The sequence below is a fragment of the Vombatus ursinus genome, unplaced genomic scaffold (genome assembly GCF_900497805.2).
Source record: "Vombatus ursinus unplaced genomic scaffold, bare-nosed wombat genome assembly UNPS02014770.1, whole genome shotgun sequence".
In the NCBI taxonomy this organism is placed as follows: domain Eukaryota; kingdom Metazoa; phylum Chordata; class Mammalia; order Diprotodontia; family Vombatidae; genus Vombatus; species Vombatus ursinus.
The window spans coordinates 40,411,517-40,425,619 of NW_020954548.1; the positions used below are offsets into that span (position 1 = coordinate 40,411,517).

The following is a 14,103-nucleotide window of genomic DNA, read 5'->3' on the forward strand; positions in this document are numbered from 1 at the left end:
TCCAAATTTTAAGACACATTATTCTTCCTACAATTCCATCTTCACTTATTTTTATTTTAAATCAAAATCAATCTTCTTCATCCCTGTCGACTATTAGGAAAAAAGGGGGGGGGGGGAGAGAAAAGAATGTACATGTTCTACTAGAGTGAAAAGATTTCTCTCTACAAGCATTCCAAAATAAGCAAATACTTTTTGCTACCAATACCAATACCAATACCAATTGTGAGATGCCTATGGGGCATCGCATTTGAAATATCCAACAGGTTCATTTGTGACTGGAACTTAGGAGACTATAATTTAATATACAAATCTAGGAATCATTTGCATAGAGATAATAATTAAATCCATGGGAGCTAATGAGGTCACCAAGTAAGACAGTCCAGAGAAAGAAAATTCAGGACATCGTCTTGGGATATACCTACAGTTAGGGGGTATAATGAATGAGGATCTATTAAAGGAAAACCAAGAAAGAACAGTATTATGAAAACCCAGAGAGTTCTTTGCTTCATACCTAAGCCTTTTTAAGCTAGTCTTTAATAACAGTTCTCATTTGACTGAGGCAACACCCTCAGTGTTCAGTGATTAAGACTGGTCTTTGAAGAGGAGGAGTGGATAAAGATTTAATTCACTGCAAAGAGTTGTCAGGTTTTTTTTTAAACCTTTAACATAGATATTTCCTATAAAACTAGTAGAACATTTAAAACCAGTTCCACCCAGACCAAACGCTCAGAAAGGGCACATGATCCAATTATCTGGGTAAACATGCAAACCCCTTTAGCAGCTCAAAGAGTTCAAATCAATCTTAAAACCACATTCAGGGGTGGGGAACCCGCGGCTTCGAGGTCCAAGTGGCCTCCAAGGTCCTCCTTGGGTGTGGCCCTTTGATTTAATCTAAACTTTACTTGGACTCTGGCAAAAGGCCGCACCCAAGGACCTAGAGGGCCACTCATGGCTCGAGGTCGCTGGCTCCCCACCTCTGAATGATATACTGCCCAGTTGATCTGGCTTTGGGTTAGCCAAATAGTTGCAACAGTAGACATGAACCTAGCTAGGGTAAAATTACAGAAAGTGGGAGGGGGCAGGGGAATAAACATTTCCTACGGAAGTTACCTCCTACTTATGGAAAGAACACGAGTGACCAAAGATATATACAACTCTTAAAAAGGACCTAGGACGCAAAAGGGACGGAAATAATATTTTTTTTAAACGAGGAGATAACGACCACCCCAGGAAATGGAGGGCAGTCCCATGCAGAATTCAGGGAGCAAAAGGGTTGGGGTCCGCCACTAGGAGGGTGCAGGGGGAAGGTGATGCGCTGAGTTCCTCTCCGGGAGATCCCTGGGAATGGGGAAGGAACCCCCCACCCCCATTTCTTCTTTTTGTCACCCCATCCCTCCATCCCCTCCGAATCTGGCAGATTTTTGAAGGAGGGACAGGCGCAGGGAGCTGGAAAGTTAAAGAGCCGGTGTTGAAGAGCCTCCAGGTGGGAGCCGACGGCGCGTCCACACCCGAACCGGACCGGGGCGCCGGGCTTGCTCCCCCGTTGGGGGGGCACCTGGAAGGATGTAACCTTAGGGACTCGGGGGGCGGGGCGAGGGGAACGTGAGACACCGGGACGCTGGGAGAGCAGAGAGGGAGGGGAGAGCGAGGAGACACTCGGGAACCTCGGGAGGGCAAGGAGAAGGGAGGACACCTGGATGGGGAATGGGGCAGGGGGCGAGGCGGGGGGGCTAAGGCCGCGGCAGCAGAGTAAGGGCGAGAGAAGTGTCGCTGGCTCACTCACCTGTAGCCAGCCCTAGCCTGCCAGTCAGTGCGCCGAGAACCAAGCCGGTGCAGGTCGCTCCCCCTGCCCCTCCCGGCTTCGCGTCACTTCCGCCCCCGGAGCCCCGCCCTTCAGAAAAAAGAGGGAATACGCGGTGGGCCACGCGCGCCCGCCAGGTCTTGGGACACTGCTTAGCAACTGTTACTACGCGGCACCTTTGTGGCTAGCGCGCGACGCCCTCCACCTCCCCAGGCCTTGTTCTCGAGGCGCTGCTGTGGGCGTGGCCTCGCCTCTATCCCTCCCAGGGGTGGGTCCAGGGCCAAAGCCAGGGCGTTTTCTCCTCTTTCTAGCTACTGCCCCCCTCGACAGGTGGAACTCGGGCTGAGGTCACGGGAAGGGCAACGGGAGGAGGCCGTGGCTCCTGGAAACCAGGCCTGCGACAACAGCAAACATCCAAAGCCGGGGCGGTGGAAAGGACGCTGAGTTTGGAGTCAGAGCACCTGGTCTCCAACGCTTACCACTTTTGTCACTATGGGCAAGTCTCCTCCCTGCTCTGGATCCCAGTTTCCTCCACTGGCCAAGAAGGGGATTGCATGAAATGATTCCCAGGTTGCTTTCCAGCTCAAAAATACCGTGAACAAAGAGTCAGGACACGTTTTCCCACCGTATTGCGAGATACCCAAGGTCTTGGCTCAAGAAAGGGAGAATGATGTAGTGGAAAGAGCGCTGACAGTGGGGTCAGGGGAGCTGCCTTCTCTTTGGCACCTGTGACCTTGGGCTCTCCTTTCCCTTTTCTGGGCCTCAGTTTCCTCTTTGTGAAAAGAGGGGGTTGAAAAGAGCACTGGAACTGGGGGCCAGATGACCTGGGTTCATTTCCAAACTCTTCTCCTTAAATAGGTCTTCCAGCCACGTCCAGCCCTTTATTCACTATGCTGTGGAGCGTTCTGTTCTGTCAAATAATGGTTTGGACTAGATGATGGCTGAACTCCCTTCCAGCCCTTGTTTCTGACTGTAATTCTGTCCTGGTGCTTGGCAAATGGAAAATCAAGGAAATAATCTTCTCCCTCCCTTGATTTTGAGGGTATCCAAGGCTAAAACAAGTAGGATTTTTAAGGATATTGTTGAGGCTGTTTCCCAAAACAGTTCCATGTTATCCCACCCCTGTCCTAGACTATTTTTCTCAGGCCTGGATTAGTGAAATTCAGTCGTTTTTCAGTCGTGTCTGACTTCTTGTGACCCCATTTGGGGTTTTCTTGGCATAGATATTGGAGTGGTTTGTCATTTCCTTCTCCAGCTCATTTTGCAAATGAGGAAACTGAGACAAACAGGGTTAAGTGACTAGCCCAGGATCACATTTGAAACTCAGGAAGATGAGTCTTCCTGACTTCAGGCCTGGTGCTTTATCTGTTGCACCACCTAGCTACTCTAATTAGTGAAATAGTCTTTTAAAACTAACATTTTCCAGTTTTTCTCCCCATTCTAATCTATCCTGCACACAAAGAGCAGGATAATTTACCTAAGAATTATGTTTTAACTGCTTTTCTGTAACATTTGTAGCTCTCAAACACACACCCTTGGATGGACTGGCAAATGAAGTGCATTCACAGAAGGCTCACTGGGTTCTATAGGAATTACTATATTTTAGGCTTATCCTTTTTTACTCAGAATTGAACCACTCTGATGCAGAAGATATCAAGAACAGCCACAGTATGCAAGATGCCTTTGGGTTTGGGGGAAGGGTAAGTATAGACATAAATCATTTGGCAGTTCGACTGCCTTTCTACTTCATCAGCATACAGAAATACCTAAAGCAAGGAAAGATTTCCCAGAATACCCATGCAGCTATACTTGTACTGCAGCTCCCCACTGCACAAAAGGCGTATTTGGGTCAGTCTCTCTGCTGCAAAACCATTTCTGCCCGAAGGCAATAGGATTGTGCGCAGCATTCAATCTGTGATGTGTGGCTCAAAGGCCCCTCAAAGACCAGGTTCAATCCTGATATTGAGTCAGTAAATTAAGGCTACTCACTGCAATATTGTTTTATGTGGGCTCTTACAGTTTAGTTAACAGCAGACTTCTCCAAATGAGAGATTATAAGTAACTCAGTGTTTGCATTTGGGTAGAGGAAAGGGAGGAAACTCATATGTAAGACTTTATGTGTCCATAGGTCATCTGTTGGAGAATGTTCTTTTGGGATTCTGTGTTTCTCGAAATCCAGAGGTGGGGGCAGGAAAGCAGCATCTTCCTTTAAAATTGCTTCCCAGTTTTCCCTTTTTGTACAACAAAAGTTCCATCTTTGAGGTTTTTAGGATGCACTCTCTTAGAGGTTGAGGGGCCTAGGGTGGTGATTGGTAGGGGGACCAAGGTATTATCTATTACGTCTGCTTCTAGGTCTGTGCTTGGGAGCTATGACCACAGTAATTGGTAGAGGCAATTAGATATATGGGAATGTTTCCCAGTCTGTTTCAGGTTAGTTACAAGGGAGATGTGGAAGATTATTTCTATAATCCCAGGTTCTGTGGTGGAGGTTGGGACCAGATGGACATTTATCTGTGAAGTTATATTTGTTTCCCAAACAGGAGATTGATTTTAGAGGCAAAAACAAAAGAAATGAGAATCAATAAAAACTACATTAAGTTAATCTCCAGTTTTCCCAGCAATTTTTTGTCAAATAAAGTGTTTTTTTTTCCTAGGACATTTGTGTTGGGGTTTATCAAATGTAAAGATAGATAGATAGATAGATAGATATGTGTGTGTGTGTATATATATGTGTGTGTGTGTATATATATATATATATATATATATATATATAAGATTGTGGCCAATTAGGCTTTTTTATTAATTAATTTATTTTTAGTTTTCAACAATCACTTCCATACATTTATGAGTTTTAATTTTTCTTTGCCTCCCTCCCCAAGACAGTGTGCAATCTGATATGGGCTCTACATGTACATTCCTGTTAAACATATCTTCACATTAGTCATGTTGTAAGGAAGAATTAGAACCAATAGGAGGAACCACAAAAAAAGAGGAAACAAAACAGAAGGGAAAAAAAAGAGCAAATAGTATGCTTCGATCACATTCAAACTCCATAGTTCTTTCTCTGGATGTGGATAGCATTTTCCATCATGAGACTTTTGGAGATGTCTTAGACCCTTGCATTGCTGAGAAGGGCTAAGTCTATCAAAGTTAGTCATTGCACAAGGAGGCTGTTGTGTACAACATTCTCCTGGTTCTGTTCACTTCACTCAACATCATTCCATACAAGTCTTTACAAGTTTTTCTGAAGTCGGCCTGCTCATCATTTCTTATAGCACAATAATATTCCATTGCATTCATATACCACGACTTGTTCAGCCATTCTCCAACTGATGGGCATCCCCTCAATTTCTAATTCTTTGCCACCACAAAAAGAGCTGCTATAAATATTTTTGTACATGTGGGTCCTTTTCCCATTTTTATGATCTCTCTGGGATACAGCCCTAGAAGTGCTATTGCTGGGTCAAAGGGTATGCACATTTTTATAGCCCTTTGGGCATAGTTCCAAATTGCTCTCCAAAATGGTTGGATCAGTTCATAACTCCACCAACATTGCATTAGTGTTATCAAATATATTTTTAATTCTTCCTTGTCTAGGGTTTTATTTATCTACTTTTTCATTTTTAAACTAGTACTAAACAGTTCAAAGATTACTCCATTATAAAATAGTTTGAGGGCTAAAAGTGCTACTGAAACTTCATTTCAATTTTTTTCTTTTTAAAATAAGTTGTATAGATGTTATTTGTTTTGACATCACCATAATTTCCCCCTGTAGTTCTCCTCTCACTTTTAGAGTCATCCCATTTAACAAATATTTTAAAAGACAAAAATAAAAAATAAAAAGACAAGGAAATCAGTATAACCATCAGTACCTCAAAAAAGCCTGAAAATAAGTACAGTGTACCATACTACTGGACCTCCCACCTCTGCAAAGCAGTGAAGTGGAGGTATCTTCTCATCTTATTCTGTATAATTTTTCATGTGGATATTTTTTGTGGATATGCTTTCCATTTACATTGTTGTTGTCACTGTGTATGTTGTTTCCTTGGTTCGGCTTCCTTCCATCCTCATCAGTTCATTTAGATCTTTCTATCTTCTCTGTATTTATCATATTCATTATTTCTTACAGCATGGTAATACTGTATTCCATTACATTCAAAACTCCAGTTTGTTTAGCCATTTTCCAGTCACTGGCATCTATTTTGTTTCCACTCCTTTGCTCTCACAAAAAGTGCTGCTTTAAATATTCTGTATATTGGGACTTTCTTGGGCCTTCTTGGGGTATTATATCATTTTAGTCACTTTAATTGCATAATTCCAAATTGTTTTCCAAAATGGTAGGACATATTCCTAGTTCCACAAACAATGCATCAGTGCACATATCTTCCCACAACCCTTCCAGCATTTACTATTCCCATTTTCTGACCTCTTTGCCAATTTGCAAGGTGTGAGGTGAAACTTCTGGGTTGTTTTGATTTGTATTTATTTTATTATTAGTGATTTAGACAGAACACTACTAGATCCAAATGTGAATAATACTACCCTGAAGTAATTGTATTATTTGAATTTGCACTGCATATTTCCATTAGGCTTGAATTAATTACCATAACTAACTTAAAATAGTGCTAATAGAAGCTATTTCAGGGTATTCATTATTCACATTAATCAGGATCTAGCTGTATACTCTCATATGGCTTTTGTGAGTACTGCCTGTTCATATCCTTTGGCCTCTTATCTATTTGGGAATGGCTTTTGTTCTTTTGTGTATATAAACACACATACATGTGTACATATCCATATGTATGCATGTTTATGTATATATGTATATTCATTTTTATATAGCTTGGACATCAAACTCTTATCAGAGAAAAAAGAACCTTACAGAAATGATAAATAAAATGAAAAGCTGATTTTCTGAAAAGACCAATAAAACTGATAAACTTTTAGTCATTTTGGTTAGAACATTCATTTATGCTAAAAGCAAATAAACAAAACCCCTCCAAAGTACAGGCATAGAGGGGCTTTTTCTAATATCATAAAAAGTACCTACCTAAAGCCAAAAGCACGGATTATACATACTGAGGTACACTAAAAGCTTTCTCCATAAATACAGAAGTAAAAAAAGGCTGCCTACTCTCCCCACTGTTATTGACATGATTTTAGAAATGCTAGCAATAGTAATAAGAAAGAAATTTAAGGTATAAAGATAGGTAAAAAGGAGATAAAAAACTAACCCTATTTTCTGATGACATGATAGTTTACTTAGAAAATCCTAGAGAATCAGCAAAGATACTAATTGAGAAACTGACAGTTTCAGCAAAATTGCAGTTTACAAAGAAAACCCACAAAAATCAATTCCATTTCTACATAATAACAAAATTCAAGAGGCAGTAATAGAAGGGAAATATCATTCCAAAAAACTACAAAATGCACAAAATATCTGGGGATCAATCTAACAAAACAACACAACTTGAATAAATTCAATTACAAAATGTTATTTAAATAAAGGATAACAAATATTTGGAAGAATATTCAGTGCTTATCACAGAGTCATGCCAATATAATAAAAATGATAATACTACCAAAGTTAATTTACATTTTTAATGCTATACCAATCAAATTATCAAAGAAATACTTTCAGAACTTGACAAAATAATTAACAATTCATTTGGAAAAATACAGGATCTAGAATATCAAGAGAAATAATGAAAAGTAGTAGAGACAAAGGGGGTTCTAGATCACAAACTATACTATAAAGCAGCAGTCATCAAAACCATCTTGTATTAGTTAAAACCAATAGAAAAGCCCAGAGAAGGGAGAATCAGAAACAGTGAACTCAATAAACCAGTGTTTGATTAAAAAAAAAAACCCAATATAACTTAGTTAAGAAAAAACTCCCCCATGCATCTATGGGAGTAAACAGAATGGGAAGGATATTGGGCATGTCTAGTGTGAGTGGTGGATGGGGAATGTAATCCTGATCACTGACTATTGACTCTTGGTCAACTTTTATTTTTAAGTGAAAAAAACAAAAAACAACAAAGTTTAACAGTTTTGCAATACAAGCTTGTGATTTATGCTTACTGTAAGTTAAATCAGGATTGTTTTAAAAACTTTAGGTTCAGTATTTTTGAACACAGAAAAACATTCATCTAGAATGTAAAACCAAGTTGAGTAAAGTCTATAACTGTTAAATAATTTCAGCTTTTCTCAAGGTAGTTATGTGGTAGGAGTGTACTTAAGCAGTAAGCATACTTAGGTTAAAGCAGTTTCAATTATGTTAAATGTTGCTCTTATACCACATTACATAGAACACTTTTTTTTTTTTTGGCAAGACAATTGGGGTTAAGTGACTTGCCCAGTGACACAGCTAGTCAGTGTTATCTGTCTGAGGCCAGATTTAAACTCAGGTCTTCCTGACTTCAGGGCCGCTGCTCTATCCACTGCATCACCTAGCTGCCCCAAATGAACACTTTTTGAGATGCAGGTTGAAACATTTGGCATGTTCTAGTTTATTTCATTTAACATCCTGTAAGGCACCTACATTTAAGCTTTTTTTTTTTTAAGTTAACGGGGACAATTTTGAGATGCAACATAGATACGTTAGGTTTTGGTCTTGGTGTGTGTATTAAATTCTGAGGCCTTGATTTAAATCTTTCATTGTATTGTGATTTCCTTTTAGGTGTATGACACTAAGTAAAAGTTGTTAAATAAATCTTCCTTTAAAAAAAAAACTCCCTATTTGATAAAAACTACTGGGAAAACTGGAAAACAGCCTTACACCATATCCCACAATACATTTTAAATGGATATGTAACTTTAATATTAGGGTTATACTATAAAAAATTAGAAAAGAAGCAGATCAAATGAGAATATGTAGCAAGCATTTAGCACAATACTTAACATATAGTAAGCATGAAATAAATGCTTTTCAAAAAAAAGATCATATTTCCCTCACAGCTATGGATAAGAGATGTATTCTTAACCAACAGTGAATAGAGGTAATTACAAAAGATAAAATGTGTAACTTTGAAAATATGAAACAGAAAAGGCTTCTGCACAAACAAAATTAATGCACCAAAGATAGGAAGAAGCAGTCGAATAAGGAAAGCAAATAGGGAAAAAATCTTTGTCAAATTTCATTCCTACTTTTTTCATCATTTCCCTTTATAGTTTAGATCTTTCCTTCTTCCAAACAAATTTTATTGTTTTGTCTAGTTGTATAAATTATCCACATGGTCATTTGATTGGTGTAGCACTATATTTGTGAATTAACTTCAGTAGTATTTATTTTATCATATTGTCGTGGCCTACTTATGCACACTGAATAGTCCTCCAATTACTTAAGTTCTTCATCTCTTTGAGGAATATTTTGTAATTGCATCTATACAGGTATTGAATATACTTTGGTAAATGACTTACACATATGTGATGCATTTTACAGTTATTTGAATGGGACTTACCTTTATATCATTCCCTCTTAGACTTTGTTATTGTTATATAGAAATGCTGCTGATTTGGGGGGTTCACTATGTAAGCTGTCATTGGGCTACAGCTATCGTTTCAATAAGTTTCTTTGCTGATTTCCTAGGATTTTCTAAGTAAAACATCATGTATTTTGTTTCCTCTTTGCTTATTTCTATTCCTTTCCTTTCTTTCACTCATTTCATTGATATTGACTCCTTGCATTTCTAGAACTTTGTCAAATAGCATTGGGGAAAAGGAACATTTTTGTTTTACTCCTTTTTTTTATTGGGAAAGATTCTAGTGTTTCTCCAGTGATAGAATACTAGGGTAGCAAATGCCATTCTTTAATAGATAAGTGGTCAAAGGTCATGAACAGTTTTCAAAAGAAAAAATTGTAAACTATTAACAACCAAGTGAAATAATGCTTCAAATTACTAATGATAAGAGAAATGCAAGTCAAAACAACTTTCAGGTTTTACCTTGTGTATAGTAAACTGACAAAGATAACAAAAGATGGGAATATTCAATGTTGGAAGAGTTATGGAAAGATGAGCAAACTAATACATTATTGGTGGAGTTGTACAGTAGTCTAGCTATTCTGGAAGCAATTCAGTCCTATGTGAAGAAAGTTACTAAAATGTCCACACCTTTTGACCTGGAAATTCCACTCCCAGGCATATACAGTATCTCAAGAAGGTCAATAACAAAAACAAAAGCTGCATATGCACCAAAATACTTATAGCAGCACTTTTTATAGTAGCAAAGAACTGGAAACAAAGCAGATGCTCCTCAATTAGGGAATAGCTAAATAAATTATGGTATATAAGTGTAATATAATAACAAGAAATAATATAAGAACTCATATATATCATAGCTATGGGGAAGTATGAGAAGACCTGTAAACGGATACAAAGTGAAATAAACCAAACCAAGAACTTTTTTTCTTCCTCTTTTAAAAATTCTTTATTATAAAATATGGCTCTTGGGAAGGGGTTTGGGTGGGATACAGAGATACATTGGGAAATGTTGGTGATATTAAAATAAAAGATAGCAATAAGATGTATTTTTTTTAAAAACTACATAGGCATATAGGATAATACATATATGTGCTTTCCCAGAGAGTACAGGAAAGGGAAAAAGGATTGTTCAGTATTCTCCAGTAAGAATTCAAGGCCCACTTATGCAGTTACTTAATACCTTCATTAAAAAAAAAAACTTTCCCTCCAAGATTATCTCCAATTTATCCTGTCTCTACCTTGTTTGTACATAGTTATTTGTAGGGGACATATAATGAAAAGGCACACAGAATAGAGCATATCTTGTGGGGGGAACATGAAAGAGGCCAGTGTCGCTGGATCCCAGAGTATATGGAGGGGTAAGGTGTAAGAAGTTTTTTCCCTTGTCTCAGAGGGACAGCTAGGTGGCACAGTGCATAGAGCACTAGCCCTGGAGTCAGGACGACCTGAGTTCAAATGTGACCTCAGACACTTGACATTTAGCTGTGTGACCCTGAGCAAGTCACTTAACGCTGATTGCCTTGCAAAAAAAAAAAAAAAGAATGCTAACTTAGATTCTTCAGGGGAGGAAGAAATAAATTTCCAGTACACGAAGATCCTAACATAGGGGAAAAGGCCTCAATTATGAATATAGCTACATATAAATGTGTATATGCATGTAAGTATTTTACAACAAGCAGTATCATTTCATTTACTTTCCCTAGAGGAAGGATAGCCCTTCCAGTAACAAAATTCTAAAGAAGTAAACACAAAAGAAAAGTCATAAAAACCACAAACCACACTCTGAAATGAATTGTGGCAATTGTAGTATAACGGGCCCTAATAACAGTCAGTTTCTTTGGCTCATTATACCATGCACTACCCCTGAGTAAAACTCCAGGAAAGTCTCTAAAACAAAACTTAATTAAACATGGTTTGTGCCTAGATCTCCCCAAATGTAGATAATAGGGTCCTCTCCAACAAAGGTATTCAATGTACAATTGGGTATCATAAATGAAAGCTTTTTATTTTGCATACCACATAAAACAAATGTAATATGAAGCACTAACAGGCCTTCAGGAACAAATGCAAAAAAACTTAAAGCACTCAAATAGCCCAGTAGATTAATTAGTCTCCCTCAAAATATAAATATACACTGTGGGACTACTGAACAAATATGTCCCGTTTCCCTCAGATCTGTACTGGTCATGCAATTCATAGCAATATTATGAAGGGTTGGCAAGGTGCAGATGTCTTTTGCCATTGTCTTCATTGTAATTGTGGGGCAGCTAGATGGCACGATGGATAGAGCCCTGGGCCTGGAGTCAGAAAGGTCTGAGTGTTCAAATTTGGCTTCACACATTAGTTGTATGACCCTGGGCAAGTCACTTAGCCCTGTTTACCTCAGTTTCCTAATCAGTAAATGAGCTAGAGAAGGAAACAACAATCCACTCCAGTATCTTTGCCAAGAAAACCCCAAATGGGGTCACAAAGAGTCAGAAACAACTGAACAACAACAAAAAATTGTAATTATACACACACACATACACACATACACACACACACACACAGAGTTCTCCTGGTTCTGCTGTTTTATCAGTTCATGCAAGTCTTCTAAAACTTCTCTGAATTACTCATATTTATTATTTCTTATGGTACAATAATATTCCATTACATTCACAATCCATATTTTGCTTGTGCAGCTTTTCCCCAATCAGTAGACATCCATTTTTTTCTAGTTGTTTGCTCCTACAAAGAAAGTGACAGTGACCATGAGGATTTTGATCTTATCTATCTAAATATCTATCTGCTTATAGATAAATGTCTCTACACATCTATCTATCTAGAACCTTTCTGGGATATTTGACAAGCAGTGACAAGGGAAAACTCTTAGAAGAGTTTAGCAACTTTTCTCACATAATTGCAAATTGATTTCCAGAATGGATGAACCAATGGTGAGTGTGGCTTCATTAACAGTGCATTAGTATCCCTCGCTTCCGATTGTCCCTTCAGCAGTAGCTATTTCCATCTTTTATCATCTCTGCCTCTTTGAAAGTCTGAGATGAAACCTCACATTTCTCTTAGCATTAGTGATTTGGAGTTTTCAAAATAAGAAATGGAAACTGTCCAAAGCATATGAAAAGACACTCCAAATCACTAAGAGAAAAACTGATTTGGTTTAGCTGGTTAAGAAAATGGTGGCTGAGAATGTGCAAAAGCACAGTACTGGAAGAGAGAAGCAAGTAGGCTATGTTGGCCAAAACTTAGATGTATGTGAATAGGGAGGAGTTTAAAATAATTCTTTAAAGGTAGTTTGGAACCAGCACTTTACATAGTAAGCTGATGAGTTTATGTTTTATCCTAATAGGGATAATTAGGGGCCTCTGAAGATTCCTTTTTTTTTTTTTTTGGCTAGGCAATGGGGTTAAGTGACTTGCCCAGGGTCATGCAGCTAGTAAGTGTCAAGCATCTGAGGCTAGATTTGAACTCAGATCCTCCTGAATTGAGGGCCGATGCTCTATCCACTGAGCCACCTAGCTGCCCCACCACTGAAGATTCTTGAGCAGGGAAGTGACATGGACAGACTTGTGCTTTTGGAAGACTATTTTGGCATGCCGTGTGGAAGATGTATTGGAGAGGGAATAAAGAAAGAGTGAAGGAAATAACAAATACAACAGTTTGGGTAGAATTTGGAATGTGTAATGGAGAACAACATGAACTATTTGGAAAGGATGGTTTGGACCGGGAGACCAGTTATGAGGCTATTAAATAGTTTAAATGAGAAGAAGGCCTGAGTATTTGTTGCATAGAATTGAAGATAAAAATGACAGGACTTTGCCAATAAAAATAGCAATAACATTTATTTAGCATGTTCTGATTTATACAGTATTCTCTCTAGTGAATTTTGTGAGGCAGACAACATTATTATCCTCATTTTATAGATAATGAAACTGAAGTCCAGATAAAGGAAATGATTCATCTAACATCACTGTTATATATGATATATTTGATATAGGTATATGTGTGGTAATGCAAAACATATTTCCATATTAGTCATGTTGTGAAAGAAAACAGACTAAAGAAGAAAAAAAGAAAATTTTCAAACGTATGCTTCAATCAGCATTCAGACTCCTTCAGTTCTTTCTCTGGAGGTGGATGGCATTTTTCATTATGAATCTTTCAAAACTATCTAAGATCACTGTCTTGCTGAGAATCCAAGTCATTCACAGTTGATCATAATACAACATTACTGTGATTGTGTACAATGTTCTCCTGCTTCTTTTGACTTCACTTTGCATCGGTTCATGTACATAGTAGAGCTGGAATTTTCAATTTGATTATGTATTTGGGATGAAAAATAAGGAAAAGACAAAGGATTCCAGGGTTATGAAACTGGTACCTGGGAAAATTGTTGTGCTGCTATTAGGACAGAGGGGTTAGGAGAGTTTAGGATAAAGATAAGTTCAGTTTTAGACATGTTAAGTTTGAAGTGTTAGCAGACATTCTAGTATAGATATTCAATAGGCTGTTAAAACTTTAGCATTGGAACCCTGAGGAAGGGTTGGACTATGGCTATAAATTTATCATTATGGATATGAGATAAGTGAAGCCATAAGAGTAGATGAGATTATCAAAGGAGTGAGCATAGAGACAGATTAGCATGGGGCCTAGGATAAATCATTTAGAGTTCTATATTTAAAGGGTAAAATAAAGATGAAGAGGTAGCAAGAAGGACAGAGGAGGAAGAGGCAGGTAGGAGAGCCAGGAATGACAAGTGTCAGGGAAGTTAACTGAGGGAAGACTATATAGAAGGATATGCTCCACTATGTCAAATGCCAC

At 38.3% G+C, this 14,103-nt stretch overlaps 1 protein-coding gene across 1 annotated transcript in view; it reads right to left on the reverse strand.

The window, feature by feature from the left end:
• LOC114043870 (protein FAM234A-like) overlaps positions 1–1,858 on the reverse strand; it is a 54,111-nt gene extending 52,253 nt beyond the window's left edge. The window contains exon 1 of the mRNA XM_027863096.1: positions 1,784–1,858. The gene's annotated coding sequence lies outside the window, so the exon portion shown is untranslated. The remainder of the gene's footprint in view (positions 1–1,783) is intronic.
• Between the last annotated feature and the right edge of the window lie 12,245 nt (positions 1,859–14,103).